A 20,967-nucleotide genomic window follows, 5' to 3' on the forward strand; every position below is an offset into this window, starting at 1 on the left:
TTGTCTTCTTTGGGATGAATAAATTCTACTTGGTCCTGTTCCCCAGCTTGACACAGCTCCAGGGTTTTAGGAAGACTCAGCCTGAGATGACCCAGATATTTTAAGGGAAGTCAAAACAACAGTCATCAATTTTTTTCCCCTGAAGGATCTCAAAATTTTTATTATAACATTAGTGGCAAATGTTGGTGTTTTGATCCAGCATAGTGAGTAAAAATTTTTAAGCTTGAGAAAAAAAAATATTCTGCACTCAATTGCTTTGGAATCTATGTGTTATCACCAACTTCAATCTATAAATGAACAACCAGACTTGCATTTCCTAGAATTGACTAATTGTCTCCATCTCTCAGTAGACTTAGTTCAGGTTGTGCTTCTGCTACATCCTTCCAGTAAGGATGCAGCAAAGGCAGAGAAGAGACTTTCTTCTCTATCAGAGGCCAGAGGTGTGAAAATAAAAATTCATTTCCCTTTGGTGATAGAGGTAGTCTATCAGATAAGTAGGATGAGAAGTCCTTGCATGATGCACTCCCTTTCCCAAGCTGTTTCAAAAAGTGGGGGTGGCGTGATGAGTATGACTCAATGCTCAGGGACATCCAACGATTTCAGGTACTACACCATATTTTTAAAGTTTGCAACATACTCTTCCAGGGAAATGTGCTGCTTGGGATTCTCATCTTTTAGTGCACTGTCATTGGCACCAAAGAAAATTGTAACTGCTACTGTATCGTCCAAACTGTTCCCTTTCCTGATTAGTCTTGGAAGAATAATTTTGGCCTTCTGGTATCGTAACCTGACCAGTTTGTCTGCCAATGATGCTCCCCATCCACCCTGCTGAAAAGAAAACTGGGCGATGGAGTCCCCTAAAAGCAACACTTGAGGCCAGGGCAGAGACCCATAGTATTGCAGGCCTGAGTGATTGGTTTTCACACTTTGTACTTGACAATTTCAAAAGGCCAATGCTACTTTCTGAAAAATAGAAACCTAGCCTTTGTCCCCACAAAATGTGCCTCCTTGAGAATGCTACTCAACCTGCCCAAGCTTCAAGGATGTTATGCATAATTTTACCGGCTGAAAGGCAGAGGACCCGACGTTTGTTCTCCACACATCTCCTCTGGGCTGAAGGTCCTGTGAGTATTATAACATGAGAAACACGACCACCAGATTGATAGATTGCAAGGTAGATTTGGGGTCCTATTTAACTTTTGCAAGGTAGATTTGGGTCCTGTTTTCCTCAAATACCTGCTGCCCACAACATACAATTAGCAATTTTAATAGCCATCGTTTACTGAGCAACTTATGGGCCTTATCTGCCTGGGCCTCAAACTTGTGCAGCAGTGGTTATGAGGAGAGAAGGGAGAGTGTGGATTTCCATGCGCAGCCAACGGCCCACCCAGGGACTCCAACTTTTGGGAGCAGGTAGCATCTCTGGGTCAGCAAGCTCTCCCTGGGAGCTAAAGAAGAGAGGAAGACCAAGTCTTTGAGATCTTTATCTCTTCTTTTACTGCCCTTCTGATTAAGCCACAGTACATGCGCAACTTCCAGGCAGAGACAGCCATTAGAATTCAGTGTTACTGAAAAACATTTAAGTATTGACAACATTTCCTCTAATGCACCTTCGGATGGGAGCTGCTGAGCTGAATCGAGCTGTTTGGGTTATGGGTGGAGAGGAGCACTAGAAAATTATCTACACAAGGAAGCAGGAGTATGGGGAAAGGTGAGGGGGACTTGGGGGAATGGCTGCCTTTATTTTTTTATTTTTATTTTTTGGTACCGGGGATTGAACCCAGGGGTGCTGAACCACTAAGCCACATACCCAGTCCTTTTATTAATATTTTATTTAGAGACAGGGTCTCCTGAGTTGCTAAGTGCCTTGTTCAGTTGCTGAGATTGGCTTTGAACTCATGGTCCTCTGCCTTGGCCTCCCAAGTCATTGGGATTACAGGTGTGCACACTGTGGCTGGCAGCAGCTGCTTTCATAGCAGGACAGAGTTACTAAAGAGGATTGGAGGATTCCCTGTGCATTGAAGGAATGTAAGTCCTCCTTGCAGGCTGTTCTCTCTGACCTGATACCTCCAGGAAATATGAAATGACTCCGTGACCTTTTGCCTTTAGCGTTTTTTTTAAAATATATTTTTAGTCGATGGATCTTATTTATTTATTTGTATGTGGTGCTGAGAATTGAATCCAAGGCCTCACACATGCCAGGCAAGTGCTCTACCACTGAGCCACATCCCTAGCCCCTGTCTTTAGGCTTTTTTTCACTACCACTTGGTGTAAACATGGGCCTTGAGGAGGCCCAGACTTAGGTTACATTGGCAGGAGAAGCTTTGCAACGAGTGAGATGTTATGGTGTCTGTGTATATTATTTTTCATCCATGGTTCCTGGCTCATAACTCCCTCCCTAATACGCCATAGAAACTAGGATTTCTCTTCCCCAAAGCAGATCATAGAAACTCTAATCTTCCCCTGCCTTTCTGTTTAAAGCTGGCTATAAAGAAATCCTCAGGCCTGCCTTGTCTGATAGTAAATCAAAAGACCCTCATTTCAGAAGGGGAGCTGCCTTATACTTGGAAGGAAGGAAAACTATACAGAAAGCCTGAGAAGAATCTGGACAGGCCTCGCTGGGTTTCCCCACTCAGCCTGTTAGCATAGATCAGACCCTTTTGTCTAATTCCATTTCTACACAGTTGTCTTGCTTTAATTGTGTCTATGCAATGTAGTTTCCACCGAAACTCAAGGAACAAGGTTAAAAAGCTTCCAGAGATCTGAGCATGGGCAGGTTCCTGAGAGTGGTGTATCAAAAAGAGCATGGGAGGTCCATAAACCTTCTCCACCACCTTGCTTTATGCATCTTTTCATTTGTATTCTTTGCAACATCCTTTATAATAAGTTGGGAAATGTGGGCTATGGATGTAGCTCAGTGGCAGAGACCTTGACTAGCATGTGCAAGATGCTGGGTTCAAACCCTAACATTGTTAAAAAGTTTTTAAAAAAAGAGTAAACCAGTAAATATGTTATTATAAGTTTTGTGAGCCTGTCTAAGAAATTAATAAAATTTGAGAAGCAGGTTGTGGGAACCCTAACAGATAATCAGTCAGACATTCAGTTAAAACAACCTAAGTGGGACTTGCGACTGGAGTCTGAAGGGTAGTGGGGGGAAATCTTGGGGACAGAATTCTCAGCTTGTGGGATCTGATGCTGTCTCCAGTTAGATGGTGTCAGAAATGAGTTGAATTAGAAGACAATCTATTCGCTGGTGCAGAATAGATTGTTCACTTGAGGTGAGCAATCACGTGTGGTGTCAGAAGCGATCTGTGTTGTGAAAGTGCAGCGAGAGAAACTGAGTTTGAGAACCAGAATCAAGCAGCTTTTCAGACAAAGGATCTTGCTGCCAGGAAGGATTAAGCATGGGACAGGCAAAGAGTCAATAAGCAATAAAGCCTTGCAGATTGTTTGAAGGGCAGGTCCAATAATTTCTTCCCTAATAAAAAGACTACAGCTGTAAGTCTGAGCATTTACACAGAATTTTCCCATCCATTGTTTCATCTTTGTTCCCATGAAAACCCCATAAACTATGCACAGTAAACTTAGTATGAACCCCACTTAGAGGACATGAAACCAATGTTCAGTGACCTGCCCAATTCACAGAGCTAAGAAGGGCAGGGCCTGGGCAGGGATCCAGCCTGACTCAATTTGTCCTCATTCTTCCAGGCTCCTTGCCATCCCGGTCATTTACCTCCCTGCCTCCCCTCCATTCTCTACCATCCCAGACTTCAACATGAAAATTAAGTTTTTCTGTTGCACTTGAATTTTCAAGTCCAAGTGCAACAGAAAACACATCATGGCCAGAGAGCCCGAAAGCCCTTTTGTATTTTGCATATATCTTGTTTGGAGAAGTACAGTCTTTTAATATTTAAGGGACTTGGTCTCTGTAGATCTGGCAAGATGTGACTTAGTGATACATCACAGACATCCAGGAAGTAAACCATAAGATAAATACCTCCCTCTCCTCCCTCTGCCGTCCTTACGATCAAGTTGTCATGGGAAAGTAACTGGAGGTGTAGTCCCCTGAATAAGTACAATATTACCATGACATTTGTTCCAAACTACGTAAAACAAAACACTTCATAACCATCCAAGTATATTTGGAACTCCCCACGCATGTTCAAGGTAAGCATTTTGGTTCAGGTCTGTTTAATGTTTCTATCAGAAACTTGAGTAATGTGAGAAGAATGTTCACAGATTGTTGAGATGACAAAATCTGGAGACATGACTGATTTCTGCATCACAGAGAGGAGAAGCAGCAATGCTAGCAACTGAGGCTTCAACATCACACGTGGCTTCTGTGTGTGTACAGATAATCCATCCAAGCCACGGCTCTCATCCGGGGCCTGCTCATTTCCAAGAAGAGTCCTGTTCTTCGTATCATGACCACATTCTGGACCTGAGTATTGTTCAGGAGCATCACCGTCTCTAGGAGCAGTTTTCCACAATTCCAGGTTGTGCTTTCTGCCTCTTTCTCTTACACCTGTTCCGAGCTTGTCTTCTCCCTGTTTCCACCCACTTCCTTTCTCTTCTGCATTAGTGAATGTCACCACTTCCCACTGGGGCACCATGTCAGAAACTTGAACTTGCCCTCCTTTTCCTCTTATAACCCCAGAATGTCAGAGTGGATCAGAATACGCCACCCCAAAACATGCCACTTTGGCAGAAGGTTTGTTTTGAGTTGAAGGTAATAAGGCAGCAAATGCAGAAAGAGTTCTGTCCCCTCTTCTTTTCTGCTCAAAAGCAGGACACAAATTTCCCTTTGTGAGGGAAACTAATAATAGATAAGGGTTATTTTAGTAAGGTTGGTTTGTGCAGACCCATCTTAGTCTCCAGTGATAAGCGATGTCCTCCTAATATAGGGCTCCACTTAGGGCTCAGGCAGAACCTTGAACTTCACCCTTGATGCCCTCTTTCCCATAGAACCTTCAATTTCACATTAGCCATAATGATAATCATGAGCAACTTTCACTGAATCTTTGTTATATTCCGGGCACCATTTGAAGAGCTTCAGGTGTATTAACCCATTTAATCCCTCATAGCTACACCATGCGGTAGACTTTGTTACCATCTCCCTTTGATGGATGAAGGAGCTCAGAGATGCAGCTAGGAGTGGTCAACTGGAATTTATGCCGGAGGCACGAAAGCCCCTTGCCTCTATTTGGGACATTTCTGTCAGGTCTTGTCATCTCCAGTGCTTTCTGAGGAGCTCTGTGCTCTGAACTCTTCCCTCAATTGCCCTTTCATCTCACCTGTTGTACCTGTGATATTTGTTTTTTCTTATCTTTTAACCTGTAGAGTATAAACTCAGAGAGCAGGGATTTCCTTGTTTATTGTCCTATCCCCAGTAAAGGGCCTCGTTCCAACTAGATGCTTAATAAATATACGATGACTGAATAAATGTCTGAAAAAATGTCACGAGGAGATGATTAAGGATTCCTTAGTGTAATTGAATTGTATAGCTGAACAGGAACTTAGAGCTTAGCAGTCCTGGGGGTATTGGGCCTGGAAAAAGCAAATTTAGGAAGGATATAAAAGTGTCTTCAAATATTTGAATAGCTGCCAGTGGGAGAGAGGCTGTCCCTTGTGCTCCTGAGCCAGGAGTATCAGTATCGGTCTAGAAAAGGAGGTGGGGGAGAACGAAAAAAGTTGGAGAGTTGAAAACATGTTGCACAGAAAACTGCAAAAAAAGAAAACTCAGCAAATCCTTCTGTCTGATGGGACTTGTCACTTGGTAAGTGACAGAGTAAAAGAGACATGTTTTGGCCAGGTGGAAATTTGAGTCATAGGAAGGCTGGGCTTGGCTGACAACAAGAAAGAATTCTCCGTCTTTTGAAGGAGAGGGTTACTCAACAGAACAGAGGTCACACCCTTTTCCTGATTTTGGATGGAGTCTGATGTTGGGTTGTGGTGTGGGACAGAGGTCCCTCAAGCTTCTGCATGCTCTCAGAGCCTGGGGTGTTTTCCCTGTTCCCTCAGTCTTCCCCCTGCTTCCAGTTCTCTCTCCAGAGTCATTTGGTCCTTGAAGAAACAGACTCTTTGTCTCTGGGCCCCTGAGCTTCTTCCCAAGTCCAGATAACATGGCCACAGGTATTGGATGTGGAGTGGACCTTCAACTTGCCCTTCTGGCAGAAGGCTCTCACCTTCCCTACCCTAGATTTGGAGAGTAGTGGCTGCTGATGCCTCTTTCCACAGCTCTGGAAGTGGCCTCGGTGGAAGGAAGGTACCTTACTCAGGCCGAGGGTTCAGTCTCCCCATGGGGCCGTCCCAATCCCATGACAGATTTCTGCTGGAAGCACCAAAGCCCCTTGCCTCCATGTGGGACATTTCTGTCAGGTCTTGCCATGTCCAGAGCTCTCCCTGGGCTGAGCCATTGTTGCAACTGCATCACCTGCTGTTCCTCCCTCTGCCAGTCCTGCTTCCCTCCTTCCTGAGGGGAGTTCCTGAGAGTACTAGCCAACCTTATTCCTCTCCTGAGGATGTTGTAATAGGCATCACAAGCTGGTGGCTTAAGACAACAGAAACATTTCTGTACAGTTCTGGAGGCTAGACGTTTGAAATCAAGTTGTTGGCAGAGCCACGTCCCTCTCTAGGGGAGAAGTTCCCCATGCCTCTCTCCCAGCTCCTGTTGTTGGCAGCAGTCCTTGATGCTGCTTGGCTTGCACATGTGGCATTCCAAGCCACCTTCATCCAATGGCATTCTCCTTGTTTTTGTGTCGTGTCCACATTTTCCTATTATACAGATATCAGTCACGTTGGATTGAGAATGGCCCACCCCACAGCAGCCCACCCTAATCCACTATGAATGCATCTTGGCTGTATCTGCAACTACCTTGTTTCCAACTAAGGCCACATTCACAGGTATGGGAGATAGGACTTCAAACTTTCTTTTAGGGGGACACAGTTCAGTCCATTCTAACAAACTACCTGCTTGCAAGTCTCCCTCTCAGGATCTGTTTTCCAGGGAATCTGATCAGTGGTCCTATCTAATCCCTAGTTTTCTCGTGATTTTGAATTCTAGACCATCAGCCCTAGTTGACCTTCAGCTTGTTCTCTTCTCTGCGGTGTCCCTTCTTATTGGAATTCCCTTCCACCAGGATATCAGAATGTCTTGTCCCCTTCTGTCATGGCCTTTGTTTTTCCTTCTAAGTGCCTTATAGGTAATAACCACTCTGGGTGGTCTCAGAGAGCACAGCCCATTTTGAATCAGCATTCACAGACACTCTGATTTACACAGCATGCAGCTCATTGTCATTGACCCATCCACTGATACGTATTCATTTCTATCCATAGGTATGTCTGTCCTTTGCAGGGACATCAGAAAGGGTCTATGCATGCCCTCCAGAGTGAGAGTTAAGGTGTAGGATGGGGATGGGGGCATTTGGGTGTGCCAAATCAGGGAGTAAAAACTATTTTATTTAAAGACTCAAGTTCTTTCTTTCTTTCTTTTTTAAATCATCAGAGTAATTCATGTGCATTAAAGAAAAGTTGGAAGATAGGGAAATACTATAAAAATAATTATTTTTTATTTTTAATTATTCCCTCAAACACAATAATTTTAAACATTTCTCTATTTTATTTTTTTATGGCCAAGATCATATACCTTATATTCTGCTTGTTTTCATTTAACACTATGTCAAAAGTCTTGATAACTTTATTGGCTATGTAATCCCCAACAAATGCACAGGCTGCAATTTATATAAACCATTCACCTGTTGTTGGACATTTAGGTTGTTTCTACATTTTCACTTTTTTTTTTTTAAAGAGAGAGAGAGAGAGAGAGACAGAGAGAGACAGAGAGACAGACAGAGAGAGAGAGAGAGAGAATTTTAATATTTATTTTTCTTAGTTTTTGGCGGACACAACATCTTTGTTTGTATGTGATGCTGAGGATCAAACCTGGGCCGCATGCATGCCAGGCGAGTGCGCTACCACTTGAGCCACATCCCCAGCCCCGTTTTCACTATTTTAAATGGTACTTTTGTGAATCTCACTGTGCCTAATAGTTTCTTTTTCTATATTTGAAATTTCATTAATATTGATTCCAAAAGGGTGTGATCAAATAATATGAACTTCCCCCAATAATCTTTCTTTTTCTTATAACAACATAGAACATGTCATTGTGCACATGTTGAGGGGGGAAATGGACTTTCTATCCCCAGAAGCTTCCAAGTTCTATCCTGCCTCAGGATCTTTGCACCAACTGTGTCTTTTGTTGGGAATACGCTCCTCCCTGACTTTCCCACAGTTGTATCCTTCTGATCTTTCTGTCTTAGCTGTCACCTCCTTAGCTAAAAGTTAACAGTAAAGAGGTCTTTTTGACCTGAAATCCAGAGACATCAGTCACCTGTCTATCAGATCATTCTGTTTAAATTTCTTTTCATGATCGGCATCTGAAATTCTTCTTGTTTATCTGCTTATTTTCTGTCTCTCCCCATGGTAGCAGAATGGACGCACCACAGACACTTGTGGGGATAAAGCACTTTTAGGTTACAGGGCTGCCCCCTCCGGACCTCTTCAGGGGGGGGTCTGCAGCACTTACTGGAGTCAGGGAGGTAAGTCGACCTCCCCTTTCCCACTTGTGCGTTTGCTCTGGTCACACAGAAGCTGACTCACTGGGAGAAAGATGAATGGATTGGGAGAATTTTGCCCACTGAAAAAGAAATGTGAAAAGAAAGAAATGTAGCATATGAGGAATGGTTCAAGGTATTATATTGGTGTAAGTTACATAGCGTTTTCTTCAAGGTTAATTTAAATTTAACTTGTAATTTTAATTAAAGGCTCACTAGTTTCTTTCAACAAGGTTTGTAGTTGGGGGTCATTAACAAACAGGCTTCTTGGTTTTGTTCCTCTTTGTTGAACCGCTTTGGTCAACACCTTTCCAGGTGTACGGAAAGACCTTTTTCCAAGTAAACTAAAGATACAATCTGCATTCTATATACTGTACCAGGTCTGTTCAAAGATAAATACTAAATGAGGTAAGGACTCAATTTTAACTGCTTAATAAATGTTTAAGCAGTATAACATTTACTAAAATGTCAAATATTGACTAAAGCCAAGGTAAATATTACTTAAATTAGCAGTATATCTGGGAAGTCATAGAACTGAAGAAAACAGATGGTGATTATGGAAAAACTTAAGAAGACGTTTAAAACTCTGACTTGAGAATTGACATCCATTAAATAAAATTTTAAAAAAAGAAAAACTCTTTTGAGGGCTGGGTCCAGAAGGAAGACTATAGCAAGGATCTAGTGGGAAGATTGATTTCCTTACAAAATTCCCTAACTGGTCATATTAGACATGCTAACTCTCTATGTTTAGTACTTGCATGTTTATAAAGTCATGTGAGTTTCTTATCCACATATCTGGGCTCCCTTAAATAAAATCCTTTTTTTTTTTTGAAATTCAAAGTATTTGGAGGAGTGTAGTACTAGGACTATTCAAAGAAATCATCAGCCCAGCTAAAAGTTAACAGTAAATTGGAGAGTCAAACTGACTGCTGCTATTGTCAAAGATGAAGCTGGACTGAAATCTTGGCATTTTTGTCTGTCTTAAGATTTCGTGAATTAATTCCATGCTTGGCATAGTATCATGGGCATAAGGAGCATTCAGGAGCACTGGTTTAAGGAATAAATGGCTTTATATGCATTTTGTGTAGATCTCTGACCTATGGAATCAAGCCATATTTTAAGGTTTTATATAACTCATTGCTATACAAGTTCTTCTCTGCCAAGCCCTCTATTTAAGCCACACTTGTCCACTTATTGTCCTCTGTTCTTTTTGCACATGAGGCCCTCCTCTGCAGCCTTTTCCTCTCTGTTCACCCCAAATTGTATCCATCTTTCAATATGGTGGGTTAAACCTGAGACCTTATGAAATCCTCCTCAACCCACAGTGATTTATACTATTAATTGGTACCTTTGGGACTCTTTCATTCCTTGCTGGCTTCCCTATATCAATCAGAAGAATCATGTGCCCTTAATATGTCAATTCAGCTTCCAGTCACCCAGAACCAGTTACCAAATATGGCTGTATCAGTTTCTTAGGGCTGCAGTAACAAAATGGCACCATACACGAAGTAGCTCAAACAGCAGATATGTATTATCTCACAGCTCTGGAGGCTAGAAGATGTGGGCAGGGTGGTTCCTTCTTGATCTTGCAGGAACCAGCTGTGAGGGACAATGTGTCCCATGCAGTACTTCTTGCTTCTGCTGCTTTGCTAGCACTGTTTGGCTTGTGGATGCAGCATCCTGATCTCTGGCTTTATCTTCATGGAGTGTTCTCTTCCCTGTGTGCATGTTTGTCTGTATGCAATTTTTTTTTTCCTTTTTATAGAGATATTGGTCATATTGGATCAGGGTTCACCCCGAGAACCACATTTTTAACTTGATAACTTATATAAATGCCCTATTTCAAAATTAGGTCACACTTTTGAGATATTGGAAGTTAAGAATATAGCATATCATTTTAGAGGGAAGAGCAGCACAAGTGAGAAGAGCCCAACACAAATCTATCTCGGTGCATCAGAGCCTTTGCCCTGGTGGCTTTGGGTTGAGAGCTCAAAGATTTTTCTCTCTCCACAGTTTCTTTGTACCCATGGATTGTGCTGCCTGGATAGTGGTTTTATGTTTCTGTTGCTTTAGGGGATGAAAGCTGTAGGGCGACCTTCCTGGGGCTCCAAAAGTGATTTTGAGTATAATTGATTTTATTTATAAACCTCAATTTTATTTATAAAGATTAACCAATATTGGACCATAGAATATAAAAACTAAGAACTTGAACTCTGGAGCAAGACAGCCCAGGTTCAAATCCCTGCTCTGCTCTCTTACCATCTGGGCGATCTCAGTCAAATTCCTTAAACTCTCTGTGCCTCAGGATCCCCATCTATGCAGTGGAGATAATAACTCTAATCTAATAAAATTGTTGTGAGGATTGAGTACACACAGCCAGGTGCAGTGGCACACCCCTGTAACCTTAGCAATTCAGGAGGCTGAGGTAGGTAGATTGTAAATTCAAAGCCAGCCTCAGCAATTTCACGGTCTCAAAAATAAAAAAGGCTGAGGGTATGGCTCGGTGGTTAAGCACCCCTAGGTGCAATCTCTAATACCAAATCAAACCAAACCAAACAAAAAGATTGAGTGCACATAAAGCCCATAGCTGTGTGTAGTACATGGATAGTGTCTGGTACGGTTGCCCTCTGTGTGTTCCTGCTTGTGCTTATTGCAATGTATACAAAGGCGAAGACCTAGTCATTGTCCTTTAGAGCATATGGTCTGAATGAGCACTCCACTGCCCTGTGTCAGGGACTAAAATGTTCTAACCCCTCTATTATTGATATGTAATTTGTCTGCTTTGTAATTGCGCCTAAAGGGAGGAGCATCTGCTGGGACGAACTGGGCAAGGGATCCTCAGCCAGGACCCTGTCCAGATCCAGGAACCTCATGGGAGCTGAGTCATCATCACTTGCCAACCAACAGCCCAGCTTCCCCTTGCCTGTGGCAGGCTTGGCCAGCTGGTCCCTCCCTGGGTGCCAGAGAACTCATTTGGACAGCATCGAGGACTGTATTCACCTCATCCACTACTGCCCAGTAGGATTCATGTGGGTCTGTTTAAGGCTTGATTTGGGGTCTGAGTGGTCACTCTAATTGGCACTTATCCCCCCTTCAAAGCAAGGTAGGAATCTCGTACACTAAGTGGGGTTCTGCAGGAAACTTTGTGCAGGAGCTGCTGCTGATCTGGGATAATAGTAGTTGGTGACAGCCTTGCTGAGAAGAGCTTGGAAAGAGGCACAGGCTTGGAATCAGGTGGCCTCAGAGAAACTGAACAGGGCAATTGAGGGTCCAGGCACAGAAGGCTTCCCAGAAGAAGTTCTTAGGTTGAGCCTTCAAGAGTGAGGAGCAGTTTGACTGGCAGGTGGTAGGAGGAATGCAGGCTTGATTTTAGGAGAACTGCAGGCACTTCAATTTGAGGGGAGTTTACAGAAACAAATGGGCAGAGGTGAGGTTAGGAAGGGATCAATCCTTGGGGCTGGTAGGTCTAAGACCTCTATGCTTTGGTAGGTTTTTTTTTTTGTTGTTTGTCTCGTAGTTATTGGGACCTTTGAAAAACTTATGAAGTAGCCCCCCAAAACCCTTTTTATATATTTTATTTTATTTTTATGGTGCTTGGGATCTAACACAGGGTCTCATATGTGCCAGGTAGGATCTTTACTACTGATCTATGCCCCCAGTCCAACCTTTGTAATTTTGATAGATAACACAAGCTTCACACCATGTGAAGATGAAGGCAGAGACGGGGTGATGTCTCTGCAAACCAAGAAACTACCAGATACTAGAAGAGAGGTCAGAACAGATCCTTCCATTGCACTATCAGAGGGTTCATGTCCTTTCCAATACCTTAAGTTTGGACTTTTGCCCTCCAAAATTGTGAAAATTTTGTTTGAAGCCACCTAACTTATGGTACTTGTTACAGCAACTCTTCCAAACTAATAATGGCCGGTGAACATTCAACCGGAGCGGTCTAGGAGACTTACAGGTGTGGAGTTGAGAAGAAGCGCTGCTCCAGTGATGGAATCACCTGTCTTAACAGTGGTGGACATGCATCCTTTCTATCTGACCATCATCCCTTCTTTTGGATAAATATTTCCACTCAGCGTGGTCTCAGGAGACTGCCATCCTCTCCAGCTTGTAGTCTACTGCAGGAAAAGAATTTAGCAAATACTCAAAGAGAAATCAAAGTAAAGAGATAGGAGATGGTCAGAGAAAGCATGTCCTGGCAGTAGTGAGTCCTGGTTTCCAGTTCCTGGGGCCCAAATTCGTATAGATCTCCTAGGAATTCTGTGACCTACCTACATTATTCAGTATCCTCCTGAGCTATGCGAGGACTTTTATTCTTCATTTTATTCTGAGAGTTTGAGGTATCACCTACCTTCAAAGGAATATAAGCGTTAATCAAAATCATGAGAGTGCTAAGGCAGTCTATGTAGCATTGAAAAAGGAATAAGGTGAGAACAGAACATGGGAAACCCTGGAGGGAAAGAGGTTAAGAAAAACTAATAGAAGACACACTATATAGCAAATCGGGGGGAAGGGTGATGTCTGATTATAGAAGGGACCATACAACAAGGAAAAGAAGTGTCTCACACAGTAGAACTTGGATTAAGAAAAGGGTGAAAATGTAGCCAATGGATCTGTCCTCTAGAAAACAATATCAATTATCCGTTACTATATAATGAATAACCCCCAAGCATAGCAACTTAAAAAAACAAATACTTATTATCTCACATAGTTTCTGAGAGTCAGGGTGTCTGCTTCCCATTGTTGTGACAAAATACTGGAGATAATCTATAAGGAAGAAAGAATTGACTCATAGTTACATAGGTTTCAATACGTAGTTGGTTGGCTCCATTGCTCTTGGACCTGTGGTGAGGCAGAACATCATGGCTGGGAGCATATGGTGGAGCAAAGATGCTCATCTCATGGGGCCAGGAAGCAAAAAGAAAGAGAGGAGGGAGACTGAGTCTCAGTATGCCCTTCAAGGACACACCCCCAATGACTTCACTTCCTTTCACTAGCCCTACCTCCTGAAGATCCCACCACATCTCCACAGCACTATCATCTTAGAACCAAGTCTTCAACACACGAGACTCTGAGGGACATTTAAGATCCAACCCATAATAGTCAGGAATCCAGAAGCAGTTTAGCTGGGTGGTTCTGGCTCTGGGCTTCTCATAAATTTGCGGTCAAGTTATCACTCAGGGATTCAGCCTCTGGATTAGTGCTAGAAGATCTACTTCTAAGATGACTGGTGGCTGGGGGCTTCAGATCCTTCCTAGTGGACCTCTCCCAGGGACTACTTAAGTCACAGCTGTCTCTACATAAATAATCTAGAAAGTATCAGAATCTTTTTATAACATAAGCTTGCAGGTGATAGCTCATCTTCTGGGCCATAGTTCGTTCACTAGAAGTGATCCACCAAGTATATACTACTCTCAGATAAAATGAATGATACTCTTAAGGGAGAAGAATCATAGAATTTGTGGGTACAGATTTACAACCACTTCAAAAACTTTGAGTGATTTCTGCCAGAACCATGTCAGGGAAGTGGATAGAGTGAAAATCTAGCTCAGTAGTGCATGGGGAAGAAGCAAAGTACATCCCTGTTTCTAGAAACTTGCTCTGAGGAAAAGTTATGACTTTATTATTGCAGCAGGAGGGGTAGAGGAAATAATTTTAATTGTTAGTAAAAAAAATTTTTATTTGTTAACATTGGGTCTGTTATCTTTATATATTTACAGTCCTCCAAAAATTAACAGGGTGAAGTCAATATGAGTTAAATAAGTTTAGGACTGGGAATGCACTTTCCCACAGAAACCTCTTCCACAGGAAATGAAGCAACCTCATAAAAATTTATAAAAACTTATTCGCTGAACATGGTGGCACATGCCTATAATCCCAGTTACTCCAGAGGCTGAGGCAGGAGGATTGTAAGTTTGAGGCCAACTTGGGCAATTTAGCAAGACTCTGTCTCAAAACAAAAAATTAAAAGGACTGAGTAGGTAGTTCAGTGGTTAACCCCCGTGAGTTCAATCATAGTGCCACAAGAAACAAAACTAATCTATTTAATCCACATTGACTCTACAGCACAAGATTGTGCCAGTGTTACTGTAGAATTCACCACAAAGTAGAGCTCCCTTTTGTATAGGATCTGACACCAGGTAGAACCGTAAAACCTATTTCCACAAGGATCCCTCAAAGCCTCATTATGGGGAATGACCAACAACACAGAACCCATTTCAGGTAGACCTGTTCATGATAGACCTCATGTTTCTGGGTTTCTGGGGAAAGTCTGTGGTCTACCAATATCTATCCCTAAGAAAATGTCCTTTCAGTGTTCCAGTAAACCATTGACTGGAGCACATCTCTTATCTTATAGGCTCCAAGTGCTACATTCCTGGGCTTGGGTCCTTGGTGGGACTGTACCTTCACAATGAGGAAGAGAAATGAAGGTGCAGCCTAAGAAGAAGGAAAGAGGACATGGGAAGTAGTATTGACATGATTTGAAAACTTTATGAGCCTAGCACTTTTGAGTCTCATTATAGTCAGGAGAAGTGGGTCCATTTTTAAAATTGAAGAAACAGAGGCATGTCTGCATAATATTGACCAATTGTAGAGACACTTAGTAAAATAAGTGTTATAAGGAAAGCACTTCAGTTGGTGGTGTGAGGGAACCTGCTCAACCCAGCTCATGGGAGCTGATTGTGATGTGAGTTCCCAATACTGTATCTGGTAGCTTGAAATTGTTCACAGCATGATATTGACACAGAACATGGAGCCCATTTTTTTTGGGGGGGGGTAGCAGGGATTGAACTCAGGGCCACTCAACCACTGAGCCACATCCCTAGCCCCATTTTTGTATTTTATTTAGAGACAGGGTCTCACTGAGTTGCTTAGTGCTTCACCATTGCTGAGGCTGGCTTTTAACTTGCAATCCTCCTGCCTCAGCCTCCAGAGCTACTGGAATTGTGGTGGACAAAGCTTATATATATTTAGTTTCAAGTGAACACAATATCTTTATTTTTATGTGGTGCTGAGGATTGAACCCAGTGCCTCATGCATGTTAGGTGAGCACTCTACTGCTGAGCCACAATTCCAGCCCCACTTGTTTTCCTTTATATAGAATTTTATTGCATGTTTTCCTATAAAGTATACATTTTTATTATGGCTGTCTTAATTTTATGAAAAGAGGATAGGTAATGTTGTATGTAATATCTTGGCACTTAACTTTCTCAGTTATCATTCACGAGACTGTTCAGATTCATCTGATTGATTGGTTCATTCTTTTTGCTCGCTGTCTAAATGTTTTACCAAGAGTATTTTGTACATTTTAATAACAATTTGTTTAAATATTTAAGGATTAATGCAATTATCCAAATGAATATCATGTGTATTATAAATAAGATTTACATAATAGCTCAGTAGGAAGTGATACTGCCCCTTACGTCTTCTGAACAATCTGCATATTCTGGATGTTCTATGTTCTGTCCTACACTTTGTTTTTCTTTCTCTTTCTGATTTCTAATCAATTACTCAAGCTTAATGGAAGTATTATATACAGTAAAACATACCAGGAATAACTCGAAGGGCAGTATAACAACATTCTTCGTGAGTTGTATAAAGTTCACATTTTAAAGATACCAAGGAACTTTTCAACTTTCTACTGGAATATGCTTTGTGAAGCATTATTGATCTTACAGCAATTGAGCATCCAGTACTTTCCCCCACTTCAGTCTACCACAGTTCCCTAACCTACCCACTCCCTCCTACCAAACCAATAGTAATAAATTTTTCAGGTCACAAAAATTATCTTAACTCTTTCATTTGCCATTTAACATGTGTATTTGGTGAGGTACACAGGAATGTTCTTCATTTGTAATTAAAAACAGCATTTGACAGTGTTTTATACAAATCATTACTGAAGAAATGGTTCCTGATATAGATGGCAATAGTGAAGAGAACTGTCTGGAAGGACTTTCTTGGGCCTCTAGACTTTCCCCAGAAACCCAGTTGTTGTAGGCCCAGTCTCATGACCTTCACCCAGGGAAAAGCCTGAGGCCTCCCCAGGCTCCTGAGGCAGCTGTGCTCTGAGGAGACACACCCATGAGACATGGAGACTTTCTGGTTAATGCTCAAAGGTGAGAGCTGGCTCTCTTCCCTTAGAGAAGGCATTTAGGATGGCAAGAGATAAGAAGTTTCTAGGAAGAAAACAAATGGAAAATGGTGAGAAGATAAAGGACCTCAGATAAGAAACAAATGAGAAAAGCATTTTTCTGCCAACATGGTGAAAAGTGAAAGAAATAAGTCAGCTTGCTTTGTAGCCAGGATGAAAAGCAACTAGGCAAAAAGAGGTTTGGCTTTTGCCATAGAGAAGGTTTGTAACAATGAGGGAAAACTCAAGGGTAAGCCATGATATTGGTCCAGGGATGTCAGAACAAGGTCTATGTAGATGATCAGAAAGGACACCTGTTCCTGTGGTGGGATTTCAGAGGCACCCTGAAAGCTTTCTCACCCCCAAGTGCCCTAATTGCTTAGTTATCAACCTTCACAAAGGCCTCAGGCTGAGGGGGATGGTGGGGCAGAGATCTGGCCTGCCCTCCACTGACTAAGCTCTGCCCACAGGCTGCTTCTAGCAGGAGGGGGGGGAGAACACATTTGCAAGGGGTCATTGTGCCCAGAGGAGGCCTCTTTCTGATCACTGTAAAGCTTCCCAATTCCTGAAAGATAATCCATAAAGATCAGGCCATCCCTCCCACCCTGTAGGGGCACCTTTGTGCCCATGGAAGCCTAAGCAGGCAGTCTAGTCTGGTGGGCATAGTGTGGAGATCACGGCATAGCGGAGGCCATGGCTCTACCACTGAGCTATGTCCCAGCCTTCACTATATTTCTTGTTCTCTGCATTTATTTCTCCTTTAACTCTCTGATGTTTAGTAAAGTTTCATTAAAATCTCACACAGTGGGGCAGCTTCTCAGAGCGTTAAAGAGTAGAATATGGGGTCATGTTGGAGCAAGGGAACACAGAATGAACGGAGGCTTGTATCATCCTGACTCTGTCTGCCTGCAGATGGTCCCTGGACATTATTTTTATTACAAAAGGGTTATTCCAAGCCCCATCTTCAGAAGGAATGCCTCTTTCAGGGCTCAGTGGTGCTGTGACATCTTGTAGAAAACTAGGAGAAGCAGCAATCAATGATTTCACTCAAAGGTTTCGGGGAAAACTTTTTAAATAAGCAGATACATCACAGAGCAGAATACAAAATTCATAAGGATTTTAAATATACAATACAGATCTAAAATAAAATTTAAAAAAAATGAAAAAAAATTTAAATTAGATGGGTTCAGTGGCACATGCCTGTAATCCCAGCTGCTCCAGAGGCTGAGGCAGGAGGATGGCAAGTTCAAACCAACCTCAGCCAGCCTCAGTGAGGCCCTAAGCAACTCAGTGAGGCCCTAAGCAACTCAGTGAGACCCTGTTTCTAAATAAAATGCAAAATAGGGCTGGGGATGTGGCTCAGTGGTTAAACGTCCCTGGGTTCAATCCCCGGTAATATAAATATATATTATTAATTACTATATATAATATTGATATTATATATTAGTTAATATATAATAAAGTTTATTAATTAATATATAATTAAACCTATTAATTAATATGCGTTAATTAATATGTGTATTAATTAAATACATTTCTATCTTCTGGAGGGCAACCCCCATACTTACTCTCAGGTTTTCTTGGAATAATCAGTCATTTGCTCTTTTCTGCTTTTGAGAAAATTTCAACAGAAAAATTTGAGGAACTTTAAAGGTTCCCACAGAAGGAATGAGGTAACCAGGCAGTGAGAACTGTGGAGGACAAGGTTCTCAAGCTCAGTTTGCATGTCTGGAGAGATGGGGCTGGATTATTGAGGTCAGCTGACTGAGATCCTGAAGGGATCCAGCACCTCCTATCAGAGCAAGTTCTGAATTTAAGTGAGTAGTTATGGAGCCAGGTTAGTCCCTGGGACTTCACATGTAGCCTGGCAACTTCAGAATGAGAAAAGACTTATATTCCTTCAGGGCCAGCCTCCTCTTCTTACTGGTAGAGGTCCAGATCTTAAAGAGATTAAGTGACTTGCCTGAGGTCATACAGCTCATGGCAAAGACAGGACCAGAACCTGCGCCTCCTACCTCTGAGTGCTCTGATGGTGACGCTGGAAGCAAAACTATCTGTTCTTTTGTTCCATCTCCAAAGTTTAGGATAAATGTGTTCTTAGTTATTTTTTATTCCTAGGTTTAAATAAATCATTCAAGGGTAAAAGTTTCTTTGGAATGCAATAGGTAGCGGTCCAAGCATGGATAAAAATGAGATCGACACTGTCTTTCCTTCCTCCCTCCTTCCCTCCCTCCCTCTTTCTTCCTTTCTTTCTTTCTTTCTTTCTTCCTTCCTTCCTTCCTTCCTTCCTTTCTTTCTTTCTTTCCCTTCCTTCCTTCCTCTCTTTCCTTCTTTCTTCCTTCCTTCCTTCCTCTCTTTCCTTCTTCCTTCCTTCCTTCCTTTCTTTCTTTCCCTTCCTTCCTTCCTTCCTTCCTTCCTTCCTTCCTTCCTTCCTTCCTTCCTTCCTTCCTCTCTTTCCTCCTTCCTTCCTTCCTTTCTTTCTTTCCCTTCCTTCCTTCCTTTCTTTCTTTCTTTCTTTCCCTTCCTTCCTTCCTCTCTTTCCTCCCTCCTTCCTTCCTTCCTTCCTTTCTTTCTTTCTTCTCTCTCTTTCTCCAGGCATTCATTGCTTGCCTGTTACATGCCAGACCTGATACCAATGTGGAAACTATGAGGATGAATTCTTTCCTGTCCCCAAGAAGAGTGGAGGTGAGGCTGGGACAGGCCAGCGGCAAGCCATCACAGTGTCATGATGAGCGCTGGGAGGCCGCATGGGAAGTGCCTGGGAAAACACAAGGAGATTATCTCCCCGCGACAGGGAAGTGGGTCAGGGGAATTCAGAGGTGCCAAGTGATGAAGTAGGAGGGATATACTTAGCGGACTAGAGCTCACCTTTTGATAACCAAGTTCACTCTGCCAGAATTCTCGAAATACTTCGAAGAACTTTGGCAGCATGCTTTTGTGCCACGGGGCACATTGCCAGGTGTTGTATTCATTGGCCTCTGGTGGACCACACAATGGAAACACTTGTAACCTTTGGAGAGAGGGCATTATGCTGCTGTCGTATGTGGCAAGCCAATCATCCATCACAATTTATCCTTCCCCATGTCCCTCTTCTCTTGTTTAGGCTCTTCCAGCCACATGGCTTCTTCTTCACTGTTGTTCAGACACGCGGAGTACACCCCTGCCTCTGGACCCTTGAACTTGCTCCTCCCTCTGATCACTTCCCTAGTGGAACCCTGTGTTCCTTACTCTATTCCAGTCTCTGCTCGAATGTCCTTTCAGTAGGAAGGGCTCTCCTGACCATCTCAAGAGAATGGCAACATCAGTGTGCCGTGTGTTGAACGGTGGCTCTCCCAAAACATGCACCCACAGACGAATCTCCAGGACCTGGGAAGTGACCTTAGTCACAAAAGGGTCCTTACAGATATAATTAAGATGGTCTCATCCTGGATTGTTTGGGTAGGCTCTAAATCAAATCATTAGCATCCTTATAAAAGAATGATGGCGGAGAAGCCGTGTGAAGATGGAGGCAGAGATTGGAGTGGTGCAAGCTACAGGATGCAGGAACACTGACGGCCATCAGGAGTGACGAGGCCTGGAAGGTTCTCTCCCAGAGTCCCTGGAGGAAGCACGCCCTACCAATACTGTAATTTTGAACTTCTGACCTCCAGATGTGTGAAAGAATAAATTTCTGTTGTTTTTATGCCACCAAGTCTGTGGTAATTTGTTATGGCAGCCACAGGAAATTGACATACAGGCCACCCTGTGGCTCTCTATCCCTTTTACCCCCACCCTTTTCCATTAGCACCTGACATATATTTTATACACACACACACACACGTGTGTGTGTGTGTGTTCTAATCTTCAGTATAGACCAGGGGCTTTGCTTTTGTTCAGTGCTGTGTCACCAACATCTAGACTAGTGCTTGGCACACAGTAGGTGCTCAGTGGTCACTGAATGAATAAATGGGTGAGTTGTTGAAAGGGATCCTTTCCAGATACTGGGAGTTACTTTTAAAAAAAAAATTTTTGGTTGTATATGGACACGATATCTTTATTTATTTTTATGTGATGCTGAGGGTCAAACTCAGTGCCTCATATGTGCAAGGCATGCTCTCTACCACTGAGCTACAGCCCCAGCCCTGGAGTTACTTTTTGCATGACTGAGGAGACAACACAATCTCAGTTCTGGTGATAGTGTGCTCAATGGGGAGAGGCCTGGATTTAAGTCATGGCTCT

The 20,967-nt window shown here is 42.7% G+C and overlaps 1 long non-coding RNA gene and 1 pseudogene across 1 annotated transcript; one reads left to right on the top strand and one right to left on the bottom strand.

The window, feature by feature from the left end:
- Positions 1-326: 326 nt before the first annotated feature.
- LOC114086902 (isoamyl acetate-hydrolyzing esterase 1 homolog pseudogene) lies at positions 327-1,276 on the bottom strand (annotated as a pseudogene).
- Positions 1,277-1,625: 349 nt separating this feature from the next.
- On the top strand, positions 1,626-20,440 carry LOC114086829 (uncharacterized). The gene is made up of 3 exons (XR_003581695.3): positions 1,626-1,711; positions 19,345-19,434; positions 19,853-20,440. It is a non-coding gene; the product is annotated as an uncharacterized lncRNA (long non-coding RNA).
- The last annotated feature ends 527 nt before the right edge of the window (positions 20,441-20,967 follow it).

This window comes from Marmota flaviventris, chromosome 6 (genome assembly GCF_047511675.1).
Source record: "Marmota flaviventris isolate mMarFla1 chromosome 6, mMarFla1.hap1, whole genome shotgun sequence".
In the NCBI taxonomy this organism is placed as follows: domain Eukaryota; kingdom Metazoa; phylum Chordata; class Mammalia; order Rodentia; family Sciuridae; genus Marmota; species Marmota flaviventris.